At 39.1% G+C, this 14,075-nt stretch overlaps 1 protein-coding gene across 1 annotated transcript in view; it reads right to left on the bottom strand.

Annotated features, from left to right (window-relative positions):
* The window catches only part of LOC125766952 (receptor-type guanylate cyclase Gyc76C-like), a 55,639-nt gene extending 42,215 nt beyond the window's left edge, over positions 1-13,424 (bottom strand). Inside the window, exons 1-2 of the mRNA XM_049433073.1 lie at positions 12,176-13,424; positions 178-285 (exon numbers count right to left, since the gene is read on the bottom strand). The gene's annotated coding sequence lies outside the window, so the exon portion shown is untranslated. The remainder of the gene's footprint in view (positions 1-177; positions 286-12,175) is intronic.
* Between the last annotated feature and the right edge of the window lie 651 nt (positions 13,425-14,075).

The following is a 14,075-nucleotide window of genomic DNA, read 5'->3' as shown; positions in this document are numbered from 1 at the left end:
AAGTGTTTCCTTCTTCCCTTTTCTTCCCAACTCCAATCACAGCATCATAACATGATATGGGGATGAAATACACGCACACAGGGCGAGAGTAGCCGATCGTACTCGGTAAGAGAAAAAAAGGCAAGGAACTCGCGAGCATCCCCCCATTACCGCACACACACACACACACGCACACACTTTCTCTCTCATTTCGGTCGTTCGGTACGCTCAGTTTCGCGGGGCGGCTCCACGTAACCGAACCATGGGGTCCCTTCCTTCCTGCCTGTCGGTCGAATCGGGATGGATCTAAAAATAAACCACCAAGATGGAAAAATAAGAGACAAATAAATAAAAACAAACACACGTACAACAACGGTAAGAAAGCGATCTTATGTTAAGCCCCCAACCAAAAAAAACAACTATTGCCGGCGCATGATGATGACACGATCCGGGTTGCGATTAATGCGCCGGTTCATCGTGTTTGTAGCAGCTTGTTAGTACTCGGTGCGTTTCGTTTTTTTGTTACTTTCAAATAAACAAAAGGCTTTGATAAGGAACCGTGTTGCCGTTGCGTGAGATGATCCGCGTATTGACGTAGTTCTAATTGTTGCGTAAAAAGCAAATATCAAAATTTGTGCTAAAAATGGGTTCTTATCAACGATGGAGCGATTTTTTGGTTTGCTTTTGCAAATTAAATATGTGTCCAGTAATCACTGTCCTCAGCGCACTGACCTTGAACTGGTACACTGAATGTAAGTTCATTTGCACGAGCAGCTCTTACATTGATAATAGTTTCAGAAATCGTGCTGTAGTTTTTGTTTAAGTTGATACTTAAGTTAATAATCATTTTAATTAAAGCAATCCATTACTGTACAGGCCTTGCAAAATTCATCCTCATTAAATTCACGAAAAATAATGCAATAAACAATATGATTTAAAGAGAAAATAAATATTTGAAAAAGTTACAGTTTGTAGCAAAAATATAAAGCATAACTGTTTTAAAGAACCGTGTCTGTTGATGTTGCTTACATACTTATTTTAAATTTAATCCTTAAATGTGCGTATCGTTTCAATAAAATGAGTAAAAGTGACCTGCAAATAAAAACTTAAAAAAATATTCAACCCAATGAAGACCCAATGAACCATTCAATCAATAGTCATTGAAATGTAAATGAAACAACAACAGTCCGTAATGATGTTTAAAATGTCTCGATGCTCGAAGAGTATTTATCCATTAGCCAAATACTCCTCGCAACATCCAGCAAACAGAGAGTAACATTTAATATAACATAATATGGGGGTTTAAGAATACGTTTTAAAAAGGACTTAAGATAAAAACGATTTAAAAAATACGTTCAGAGCCGATAACAATACTAAGCCCAATCGCTTCATTCAATCCATACCGCTGGCAAATACCATGTGGCTCTACTTTGCATTTTTCATTCACAAAAAGCTGCGCACCGGTTTTAAAACGTACGACCCAAAAAAACAATTTACTGAATGGAGCCTAATTATAGCATTTTGTTAAATTATTTCATCGACACGCGTCCCAAAAACCATTATAGCATTATAGCCCCAATGAAAATCTACACCAAAAAAACAAGAAGAAACAGATGACAACAACCTCACGAAATGGCCGTTAAACTATCGGGAAACGATACATAAATTTCCATTTCATCAAAATCGAAAGGTGCGCTATTCGTGAAACGCGTCACACTTCACCCGTTGTTTTGCTTCTTCGGAAAGCGAATCGATTGGAGATGGCCAAAAACAGAACGAAAAGCAAAACCGTGGCCAAACATTTGCATCAACAGAATAATCTCATTTCCGCTTCGGGCTGAATTTCTATTTGTGTCATCCGTATCAAGACTTCGTTTTTGGTTGATTTTTTTTGACTCACACGGCGGAAATCGCGAATCGTAAACCCATTCACATCGCGTGCTCAGAAATGAATTTGAAAACCAAAAACAAAACACGAAAAAAAAACTTTACACAACACGGTACATATCACATATTTCGCTCACAGTATGGTTCTTTATGCATAATGTCTGTACCAAAAGACAACACATAGCGAGATGTGTTCCGTGGGAAAGCAGCATGACAAAATATAAATCCAAAACGGTCAAGCCGATTTTATCATTTTTGAGAGATTCGCGTTTGTTCCTTCTCTTCCCTCAAAACCGTTCACAATACTTCTATCTGCTTCTAAGCAATTTCGAAGGATTATTTAAATTTAATATCCGTAAAAGCAAGCGAACGGGAATGTTGCCTTCCCCGTGTTTCCCTGTGGCTTTAGCAACTCTACACGCCAGGTTGGCGAACCGGTTCCGGAACCGGGAACCTGGTACACTTCATCACGATGATAAAAATAAAACAACATTTCATAAAATAATATTCTTTTACTTTTTTTCTGTTTGTTTTTCTGCTGCTGGATTCTCGCACATGCTGGATTTAGATTGGATCCAATCTATATGTGTTTTTTGCAAGATTTTTATTTCGGTATTCATCGTGTTTCGATGCTTCATGCTTCGCGGCATGAGAGTATGAAAGTTCGGACAAACAAATCACTTGTTTCGCAGAGGAAAAGTAAACCTTCCAAAGGGTGTTAAAATACTAATTTCTAAACCAAACCTTAAAAAAAACAGGAAAAAATTCCAAAAACTGATTCATTCCTTTCGGCGTGGATGGGAATAAAATGAGAAAATAAACCAATCCAACGACCAGTACCAGCGATTGCGATTGCTGCTTTCTGTAGATTCAATATGGCAAATTGTTATTATACGTTTGTATGGATTCATTTTCCTTCTGTTTGTATAGAAAGGTTAAATGAAATGTTTTTGTTCCATACTTACTTACTGCCTTGTATTGCGTTTTCAAATTATGAGGTACAGAAAACAGATTACTTGATTAAAATATATTCTGTTTATATATGTTACTTTGCTGTAATCATATGAGGAACACGTTGATTATATATTTATTGATTATTCAATATTTTATTCATTTTTTTGTTGATCTCCTTGTTTGATTATATACAACATATTCTGTTTTTTTATTTGATGACATAATCAAACTATTATTTAAATGGATGACATTATCAACCAAATGATAATTTGCACAAATATGTTGCTATAAAATCTGTCAAATGAGCTGTCAAATTTTGGAATCCACCTATTTTATTGAATTTATTATTTTTGAATATCGATCAATAAAGCAGTAGAGATGTTATAGATAAAGAATGATACAGAAATGTGTTGCATTAATTTAGTTTAAATTTATAAATTCGACAAAAACAATTAATGCTATTTTTATATTCATCGTTGCTTGGCATCCAATATCTCGCTGGATTCCAACAGTGATCCAATGCTTACATTTCATTCCTTTTCTTCCAAAAATTTGACTGCCAAAGTTCTCCATTACAATAAGTCTTCATCAGCCAGTATCAACAAGATTGAAACAAATTTCACGCGATACCTTACCAACCAGTGGTTCGTAGTTGAAAACCATTTCACAGAACCGTAGATTTTAAGCAACTGAAACCACTAACCCTCTCGGTTCTCACCGTGTACCACAATCTCCGTATCGACGATACGCTCTTAGAAAATGATGAAGTTCTTCTGTGTTCGAAGAAAGTTTCAGCGAAGCAACAAATGCACAGCGTTAGTGGTGAAAACTTTCCGCTGGAGAGAAAAAAGCACTACCTTCTTACCATTGTGTCAAGATTCGCTCGTCTACTCGGTAAAACTACACTAAACATGTGCAGTACTACCCTTAGAATGGATATGCGCAGGAAATACAATAATTACGAGCAAAGTTTGGAAAGCTTATACGTTAGCTACTGTTTGCTGCAAACTAATGCGTGTGCGCTGCGATTTATTTGATTAATTTTCAACTAAACCATCTGCTTTCCAGTTGAAGGAGAACTATTTTTTTAGGATATTTTGAAGAGAACTTGAAGCAAAATAAATTTAAAAATTCTATAACAATCAATAAGAGGATTGTTTTCTGTACCGCACAAACGTGCTCAGAAAGTAAAAGCTTAAAGATTTTCAATCAATTTTTCATCCTAGACTTTATCGCATCCTTTTGTTCATTATCGTCCACACCCTTCTTTTAACCTCTAGACATTTTAAATTTATTTTATTTCCTTTCCTTTGATCGACTTTTCTTAAAAGTAAAAATGGTTCAAACAACTCCGAAGTGTCTAGTTTCATCTTTTTTGAAGGTTTACTTTTATTTTAGAAATGAAGGAAACTAAGACCCAACTCACCACCAATTACTAATTCAATTTTATGTAGCAACAAAATACAAACATTCGACTAAAAAACCCAAACCCATGTCACCATCGTTAGGCATCTTTTTCACACTCGCAAGAAACGTCGTGTAATTTTGTGGTCGGTTCGGTTAACGCTTTGCGGTCAGCTTGATCTTGTTGGGGACATAATAAAAATGGAATGAACGAACAACCCCCATGACGGGAGACGGGACCAAAAGGAACGGGAATTAAAGAAAGATTAGCGGAAACGGGTAAAGGGAACGTTTATAAAAGCTTACGCTTGGGTTAAAAATAGATTCGCAATACAAAAACAACACACACCGAAACAAAAGCTTGTTTAGAATGTGGTTAACGCGGACGGAACTCGTTCCAGTGCCATCGCATATGGGCTGACGCCCATAAAAAAAACGTTGTCTCTCGAATGTTCAAACCGATTGGCTTATCGCCCGGAACGATTCCACCACTACCACTATTAGGGTCGTTGTCGGTTACCGTACGGTCCGCAATTCCGGTACCACCACCGTCGGAACGGTTTGCGCTGTAGCGCACGAGAATGAAAGATCAAACCGCGAGAACGGAACGCACGCAAGAACGCACGAGCGAGTGAGAGTACATTCGCGGCACGCAATGGCGGTGTGATCGCGATGGTGTGCTTTCCTCGAGAGTGCAAGTTTTTTTCTTACGAAACAACTAAACCAGTGTGCAAAGGTTAGGTAATGCATCGATGCACTTGCAAATACAATATATTGGAGAACTAATTTGCATTGGAACTAATTAACCAGATGTACAAAACGAGAAGCATTCATAATTCTAGCTCGTACAATCAATTCCAAGATCTCAATCAAATGAAGCCATCGTTTTTGAGGTTGCAATACGTGGACAAGTAATGCTGTAGGCACAGCAATGTCCAGTCTATTGTATATTGCAGTTGGTTGAAGTAGCTTGGTCATGTCATAAGTATGATGCCGGACAACCTCAAGAATTATCTTATTTTCCGGGTAATTTATCTTTTACAACATGATCACATATGGATCACCGATTATGTTAAAGAAGTAAGCAACAAACTATGTTAAAGTATTCATGATAAATATACTAAAGTCCTGAAAAAGGCTTGTTCTTAAAAATATTCTAACAATGTGCCAGAACATCGGTTGTATCTATGTACTAATTTTTTTAAGTAAACATATTTTAAAAAGATATTTTTTTCCTAAATTATACTTCGCGATTAAATTTAAGTTTTCACAAAAAACACCAGAAAATTATTATTTCTAGAATTTATTTTCATTGCCCAATGTTCTACACCCGTACTTCTGCCGCTCAAAATGCTCTTATGGTTAATTTAATAAACTAACTGTATAAATAGTCATGTGTCAGTGGAGTTGAGATCACTCGAGCATAAAGACAACTCCCACAGCACAACGTTCGTTTAATTTTACATTGAGCCACACAAGGGCTTTCGATTTTCCATGTCATCGAACAAACATGAAACGGTGAACTTTCGAAGCGCAGCCCTCATGTACTGCCGAAAGAAAATTAATGTGTAACACCCACGATTCGACTCTCTGCATACGAAAAAAAAAACAAAAATAATTGGAATAAAACAACAACAAAAAGAGAAAGATTTTCCTCAGGGGAAATAGGAAAGATGCTGAGGGCCGCTGTTAACTTCATGATGAGCTTAAAGCGGTCGTCTAGAATACGAAATTCAGTAAATGCAATATTCATTCGTCAGTCGCCGCTTAAACACAGTTCTGCTTCATCTATGTAAGGCATCTGTTTGATCTGCTACAGAATGTTGTACGCTTAGAACACATCAAACCTTACCCAACCATGCTTTAAATTGCGTTTCTTCCCGTTTTGCTCAATGGCAGGGCAAGAATGCTGAGCACAATAAAGGCCCTTCAGTTATTGCTTCCACAGTCACTTCGAAAAGGAGAAGAATCATCAGGACAAGATGGAACAAAACAATTCGATGGCCGGAAGCAAAAACCTACGCACCCTTGACTCTGGTGACCTTTCTTGGGAAAATCAACCTGTCATGATTTACACCTATGACGATTGTCTCACATTGGACATTGGATTTCCAGCGTTGAAATTACAATGACGGTCGACTGTTCCATCATCTCTCAAGCGTAACCACGGTTATGATTCCGATTTGATTTGTTTTTTTTTGTTTTTTGTTTGTTTTGCTGCGCTCGAATGAAAGTAGACTTTATAAGCTGTCGTCAACAGTTTACAGTCCTTTTTTAATCGGCTCAAAAGTTACTCCTACATTTAGCATAACTTGCCAATTGTTGACAGGTTTAATTTCGACAACCCACATCATAAAAGGAAAGTCGGAAAACATCGTCAGCAACTTTTTGTAAGGTTTTGGAAAAGTTTTTATTTTAAAATAGCAATAACAAACAGGTAAAGTTTCTAAAGCTTTCAAAATTGAAATTATTAAACCGCAATGATTTCTTGTCTGCAGTGATCGCAAAAAAAACCATTAGCTTAACCATCAAAAAACGATTTAAAAAATTTGATGTCCATTATAAACCAGACTGAAATGCTAGGCTGTAATAATCTTCAGAAAAACGGCAAAAAAGCACACAAAACTGTTTCACCCTCGGCTTCCTTCATCCCCAGCCCTTCCCTCCCTCACCATGTTGCTAATCAGCGTCCCATTATTGCTGAACCTGAGAGTTGTGGAATTATCTTTAGCAACGCCCCGTGCTACTTGCTGCATTGTTGGAACGGACAATCGCTTTTGTGGGTACAAAATTACAACATTACTGTCGGACGCAAATGCCCCACAGGGTAAACATCGCCTCCTAAATCCGCCCCCAACTCGTAACCTTGATTACCTGGTTGCTTTCGGTACTAAAAATAGCTCATTCCCGATGAGTAGTGCAACGCCTAAAATATGGCTACCATACCTTAAGTGAAACTAAAATGGAGACAAAACAAATAAAACATGTGACGCGCGTAACAACCGACACCAAACACTAGAGACGGTACATGGTACGTTCAAACAAACAAAATAGGAAGAAATTTATAAGCAAAAACAAACCAACAAAAAAACCTCACACAGACAGTCATACACGCGAGCGATAACCGAAGACAGCAAAACGGCACAACGGCGGGGTCGAAAGCAAATAGGCAACCCCCTACAACCCTCCCAACTCTTGTTGCGTACGCGCTTTCCAACCATCAGTCGGCGTGTGCGTGCGTGTGTGCAACAATGTCTTCAGCCAGCGCAAAGAACGCTGGCTGGGACTTAAGATGAGTGCGCGATTGCGTTACGTTTTGGGCCATGTTTAATCGGATGCTTTTGCGCCACCAACACAAACAGGGGTCGAAGAAGCAACAACAAAAAATGCGAGCTGTGACGTCACTCGGCCACGATCAATGGGAACGGCGGGAGTTAATCCACATGATGTGGCGCTAATTTTGTTATTCGCAGTGCCGATTCGCAACAAAAAAACATCCTAACAAGTTTGGGGATTGAATGCACTAAAAACATTCACTTTTGCTATAGGTTGTCTAGTAAATATTAATTTATTTAATTTCTTAATTTTGCTTGATAACAGTGCTTCAAGATTTTTTTAACTAATACACAGATGGAATACAATATTAATAAAAAAATGAACTGTATCTTGAACAAAACGGTCAGCGAAATAAAATCTAACAAAAACAACCTTAAGAAAAGGTACCCTCCGGGTAGCAATTAAACAAGCGCTCACTCGCAACATTATAAATCTGTTCCAACCCCATTCGCCCCTATCCCTCTTTTCCCCCTTCCCCCTCCCCTCAGACATACCCACTCACTATGGTACATTTTGTTCGCGTCATTTGCATGTAGTTTGCTGTACGGAAGGAAAGCGCCAAAAAAACCCACCCAAACAAACAACTGAAATACGCTGTTATTGGACGTGTGAGGACGTGTGGAACGAAGATGGTGGCTGAATGGTGGTGGTGGTGGTGGGCTGATGCCCCAAAAACACACATACAGTGCCGACGGGCGTACGATGGTGTCTAGCCGTGCGGATAAACAAAATGCGAGATTCCGATCGTGCACCACCGGTTGCGTGAAGAATACCGAGAAAAAACAGAAGAAAACACATGATACGGAGGTAGGAAAATCGAATCGTCACGTACAACTTGCAGCATTCTTTTACCAAAAACAAATTGTTTTTGTTGGATTCGTGTTGTCACCTTTTGTTGGGATTTTTTTCGTTAACTGCAGTTGTATGTGATTACTTTAGAAATAATCCCTTATAGATCGTTTAAAATAATAAAAGGATAACCTCATCATCTTTTAGTACTTTAAAATTATTTATTACGTTAGTTTCACTAGAATTACATAAACTACCATGCGCCTCCATTGCCAGTAAAATAAAGCAATTGAAATTAATTTCATTTTTGAGTGTGTTGATAACAATTTTGCTATATTTTTTTTGTTTCACAAATAAACTTTTTAACTTAAAAGTAAAAATAATGGGCAAACAGCTGTTAGAAAATTCTTTAAAAAGTAAAATATGTTAATGCTTTTATTTTTACTTTTTTTTATTTCAAATCAGTTAATACTCTTAATTGTTCTTTTATATACAATCATTTTTGAAAAAGCAAATAACTTTAAATAGCACATCCTTAATTCCTCCTGTGTTGAAATTAACTCTAAACTGAACTCTCTCGTTGCACCTTCATTTGAGAAAAAATGAACAGGAACTGGAAAATTGAAGTTTCATTAAAGATAAATATTTCAAATAAACAATTAATTAGTATTTACATTGTAACATGGATACAATGTATAAATTTGTTTTGAAAAGTATACATCTTACGTCTTCACTTACACCACTTTGTTTGAAAATCTTGTTTCTATTACATCCCCTGAACAATGATCTATTGGCTAAGATGTTCTAGCTTCCGGCAGTATTTTATCTTTCTATACACTCATTCTGACATGAGGTGTCACAATACATCATCGGAAGCAAGAACTATTATTCCAGAAACATATCCCAAGTACATGACATAAACACAATCCCCTTCGAGCAGTTTTGCTCCATAAAATGGTTCTAGTGGAGAAAAGTATCCCAACAAAATCAGCAAACACCGGTGTAAATGAATGAACCTACCTCTTTCCTTTCCTTTTACACTGTTGCTCGTTCCAAAGACAATGTACATGCACTTTTATTTGCGGTTAAATGAGCGTACTGTTGTTGCGCGTGCTAATAACCAAGCAGCAAAACCGCCCAAGGTCACTTTAGGGCCGCACACTGATAATACACATCTCTGGGGGCTACATTGTACGTATCACCACCATCTCCAGTACGGTTTCTGGGCCGGGTTGCTTGATGTTTTTTTTTTTTTAAATTTACTTTTTATTACATCTTCCCCGTCACAACACAGACGTCCTTCATGTGCAGTGCATCAAAGTGAAAACTATTTCTGGCACCCTTATCATACGTAAGCTTGCTTTCCCTTCTAATTCACATTCACAACCCGCACAAAACTTTGTAAAACGAAAGTTTTACTATAGTTATGGTTACAAAAATATCTATTGTACTTTTATAAACTTTAATAAAATCCCTTTGATACTGCAGAGAGTTAAAGAAACAATATCAAGCACGTTGCTTATGAAGGTGCGCCATCGTTTCACAACACCAAAACCAAAATCCGACAGCACACACATACACACAGTGCAATCGTACACGACACAAACGTGACGTAAAACGTTGTGTACGATCTTGAATGATCGAACCATTAGCCGTGGTGGCGACATTTGCGTCACAGCGAGCTTTTGCGGGAGATTCAACCGATCGAGCCGGTTCATCCGATGCATGACGAAGGAAATTTGACCGCCAGATGGGGAAAAACCCGTTTTGTTTTTTTTTTGTTTTCTCGCGGATTAATTTGAACTTGTTTTATCCCCAGGAATCACTCTGTAAGATTGTTTTGATTTTCGAAAGTGTTTGGTTGCGAGTAAATTCATTGACATGAGACTACTTATCAATCGCCATCTTTACTAAGGGACTTTTTCCGTTTATTTAGGAAAGCAGCTGTTTCCGCATAGCAATTTTAGAGATACAATTTTAGCTGTTCAAACTTTAATAACTTCGCTTTGTCACTATTTCTATAACTGGTAATCAAACTTAAAATGTTAAATTAAGCTTCTGATAAAAGAGGTTTAAAATTAGTATATCTTTCAAAAACGCTACCTAACCTATCGAATTAAACTTTCATGAATCACATGTATTTATATACGTTCATTTAATTCAGGAATAAATTCATCACAAATCCTGCAAGGAAAGAACCAGTAACAACTGTCTATTTTCAAGTTATCGATTGCCATCGATTTTATTTCAAAATGTCTTTACACATTTCACTCAGAGTATGACGACATTCTACTTTCGTATCGAATGTATATGGATGTTCTGCAACTAAAAAGTTTATTATAAGTAGTTTTCTGTCGAACTTTTGTTCGCATCATGTTGCTATAAGGAATCTTCACTGTTTGAAATAAAACTTCATACATATGAATGTCAATATTAAGTTTTCAAACATTCTAAAATTAATTCGTAACTCTCTTTCTCTCTCTAAAAACAATTTCACGGATGTTCCATATGATGTATGATGCCATGCTTTAGAATTTGGCTTCATTTGTTTATTGCTTCGTTGCCTTTCATTAAGAACTAGCATCAAAGTATCGTTTAGCATAGACAACACATATTTTTGTTTATTTAGAAATTCTATGAAATATTGAAACACATTGTTTCATAACTATAAGACATTCCAACAGATGGACCAAACAATGTTATACCATCACCAAACAAATCAACCGGAAGTAATGTTTCCAAATCCTCAAAGTTATCATGGGACACAGGAAAATCTATCTCTTTTCCTAGAAAACTTACCTCAACCCATACATGGATGGTATGAGCACAAAAATGTCCATGTCTAGGAGTAATTCTTAGAAACAGTTGTATTATGCTGGGAAGACCATTATGGTTCGGTCAACCACAAAAGCTGATTTGTTCATTTAACTAATTTTATACTCCGTGACAGTTGATTCAACAAACGTAATATGTGTCTTTGAATTTTTAAAACGAACCATTTTTATGTAAAAAATAGTATCAAAAACCCATTTGATTTTTTTCTCAGAATATTCAAACATTTTCGTAGAAAAGCTCTTAAAAATAAAGAAGAAAACTTAATTAAAAAAATGGAATGAAAACACTTTAAAGGATAGCAACGTGGCATAATTACAAATCTAATGACGTGGTGGAATTCTGCCGCAAACAATCGCGCACAAGCAGCGGCTTTTGATAAGACCTGTGCGCTAGTCACGTTGCAGCAACATAAACACACCGATGCAGGAGATTACGTCCACAGACGCCTTTCTTCCCCAGGGCAATGAGGTAGAATGTACCAAAAGAACCTGGTGGAAAACCAATCACAGCCATTTCCATACTTTATCCATCCAGAACAGGCCACCAACAGCCACTTGTTGCGTTGGGCATTTGATGTTTGCATGCGCCAAATTCAGCTTTCAGATGGAAGTTCATCATTACAATGTTTGTTGAAAATATTGGGAAGAGTTTAAGCGCTTGTGATTGGGAGAATAGGTTACTCTTACTATCCATTTTATGACATTAACGCTTCACAATCGAACTCCAGACCATGAGCATTAGCATAAGAACGGACTTGCAGCAGAAGAACCGATGCTCATGTGCGTTATTTCAGTGCAGAGCTGCTCGCGTTGATTGAATAATCGATGATGGATTTGTTTGTCTCTTCGTCTGCGCCCATCGTGTGCGCCCTTTACCCTGATCGATGCATTCCACATTCACACCGCGTGATCATACACACATATTTTGGCAAATCGCTTCCGCTACTCTCCCATCCCATCTGATCTCTTCCAACACACCCTGTCCTACTCACCTCACACACGCGCTCTCCTTTGCTCGCAGCGCTGATCGGTGCGCTCTCTGTTTGACATTACCAGCTTTCTTCTCGCTCACTCGCGATCGCTCTCGCACGCACACACACTCACTCCAGCCCTTTCTGACGTTTCGACGTCGTTCTTCGTTGCTGCTGCCCTTGCCTGTCCGTCCCTTCCTTGCTGGCTGCTTCTTACAAACACCCTTCCATCGCTTCTTTTCTTCGCTTCTTGACAAACACTTCTACGCAACTACTAAAACGCGCTATCAACACTACCAAAACACCACCCTATCATCCTAGTCTTCTCCTTCACTCGCTTCTCACGCATCACACAACGACTGCTGTTTCGCCTGTTTCTCGTTTGCATGTGCTTTGTTGTCGCTGTAGTGTTGTGCTATGTTGTGCTCTGTTTTCGACTTCCCTTCCGTGTCTCTCGTTACTCCGCACTTTTCCCTTTTACAATCATTTCACTTCCCGTCTCGCTTGCTCTCCTGCACTATCTTCTCTCTGTCTACACACCAACAGCTTCTCGCTCGCACCCATGATGATGATGGTGATGATGACGATGACGGGTTCTGATAATGCTTTGAACTCTACTTCTGCGATCCTCGAACCCACTGTGCTCCGACGTTGCTACACATACTCATACTCCCTTCAGCTCCCTTCTTCCCTTATTCCACTACTACTATCTATGCTCTTTCGCACTTTTTCACTTACCAGCCGCGCGCGCGATCGACAAGAATTACGCGCAACCACACACATCAGCGCATAGCACATCGCTCGCTCCCTCTCACACGCACACAACACTGGCTCCCGTACGGCACACGGAACAACACGACACTGGACACGGCCAGACTGGACTGGAAGAAGGCAACCAAATTACTCTCGCGCACGCCGTAACGCAAGTCGTTCAATCAATGCCCACTATTACTGCTATTATCATTATGTTCACAGCCTCCCTTCCCTACCTCGGAGGATTTACACCAATTTCCCCGCTCTACAACACCGTTCGATCAGACCATGTAATTCGATTACAAACACCTACACCGCCGCTCGACAGAGATCGACGCTGGACGACGCTGAACTGTGTGTGGCTGTGTTTTTCCCAATCAATCACATTCACAAACAACGACACTGCACGCACAACCATCTCCGGCCGAGACACGATTTCAACGAACAAAAACGAAGTGACCCAACTCGCGGCGAACTGCACGCGATCACGCATCGAGGGATCTCATGAGATGCTCTGCCGTTGACCGCGGCCGCCTGTGAGCAAAGAGCTGATTGTTTTGATTTCACAGCATCCTAGAGAGAAAAGCGAAGCAAGCACCCACAGCGGCCGTCTCACAATTGGTCGACTACACACTGTGCTGGCGGGATACCATTTTGGGCTAATTGTTTCTAACTTTTACATTCTGCTACGATATCGTGCCGATAAACGGGAACTAAAGGGAACTTTCCCTCATTTCATAAGTGCGTCTCACATGCGTTTGAAATAAAGTATTGAAGTGTGCATAAAATTACCGAATTTCGAAATGTTGTCCTAGGGATACCATCGATGACAGTGTGCAAGAGACCTGGCGGGAGTCTGCTTTGATTGAGCGACTGAGACCGTCGGCGCTGATAAGAGTGAGTTCGCTGTGTGTGAGTGACGGTGGATAAAAATGGGAGCGCGAGTAATCGAGTGCATTGCATAAAAATGCCGGTGCAACGATGCATTCGCTCGTGGAAGAGGTCGGCAGAATATTCCTCACCGTGGCACAGTGCCTACCAGCAAACGTCAACAGACACGAACAGTACGGAGAACATGATTCGTGATGTCACAAACGAAACGGTGTTGTCATGAGCAATCTTTGGTTTGTCATGGGAATTACCTTAACTACCGACTAAATAGACGATG

Source organism: Anopheles funestus, chromosome 3RL (assembly GCF_943734845.2).
Source record: "Anopheles funestus chromosome 3RL, idAnoFuneDA-416_04, whole genome shotgun sequence".
Classification (NCBI taxonomy): Eukaryota; Metazoa; Arthropoda; class Insecta; order Diptera; family Culicidae; genus Anopheles; species Anopheles funestus.
This window is presented reverse-complemented; position numbering and strand designations above follow the sequence as displayed.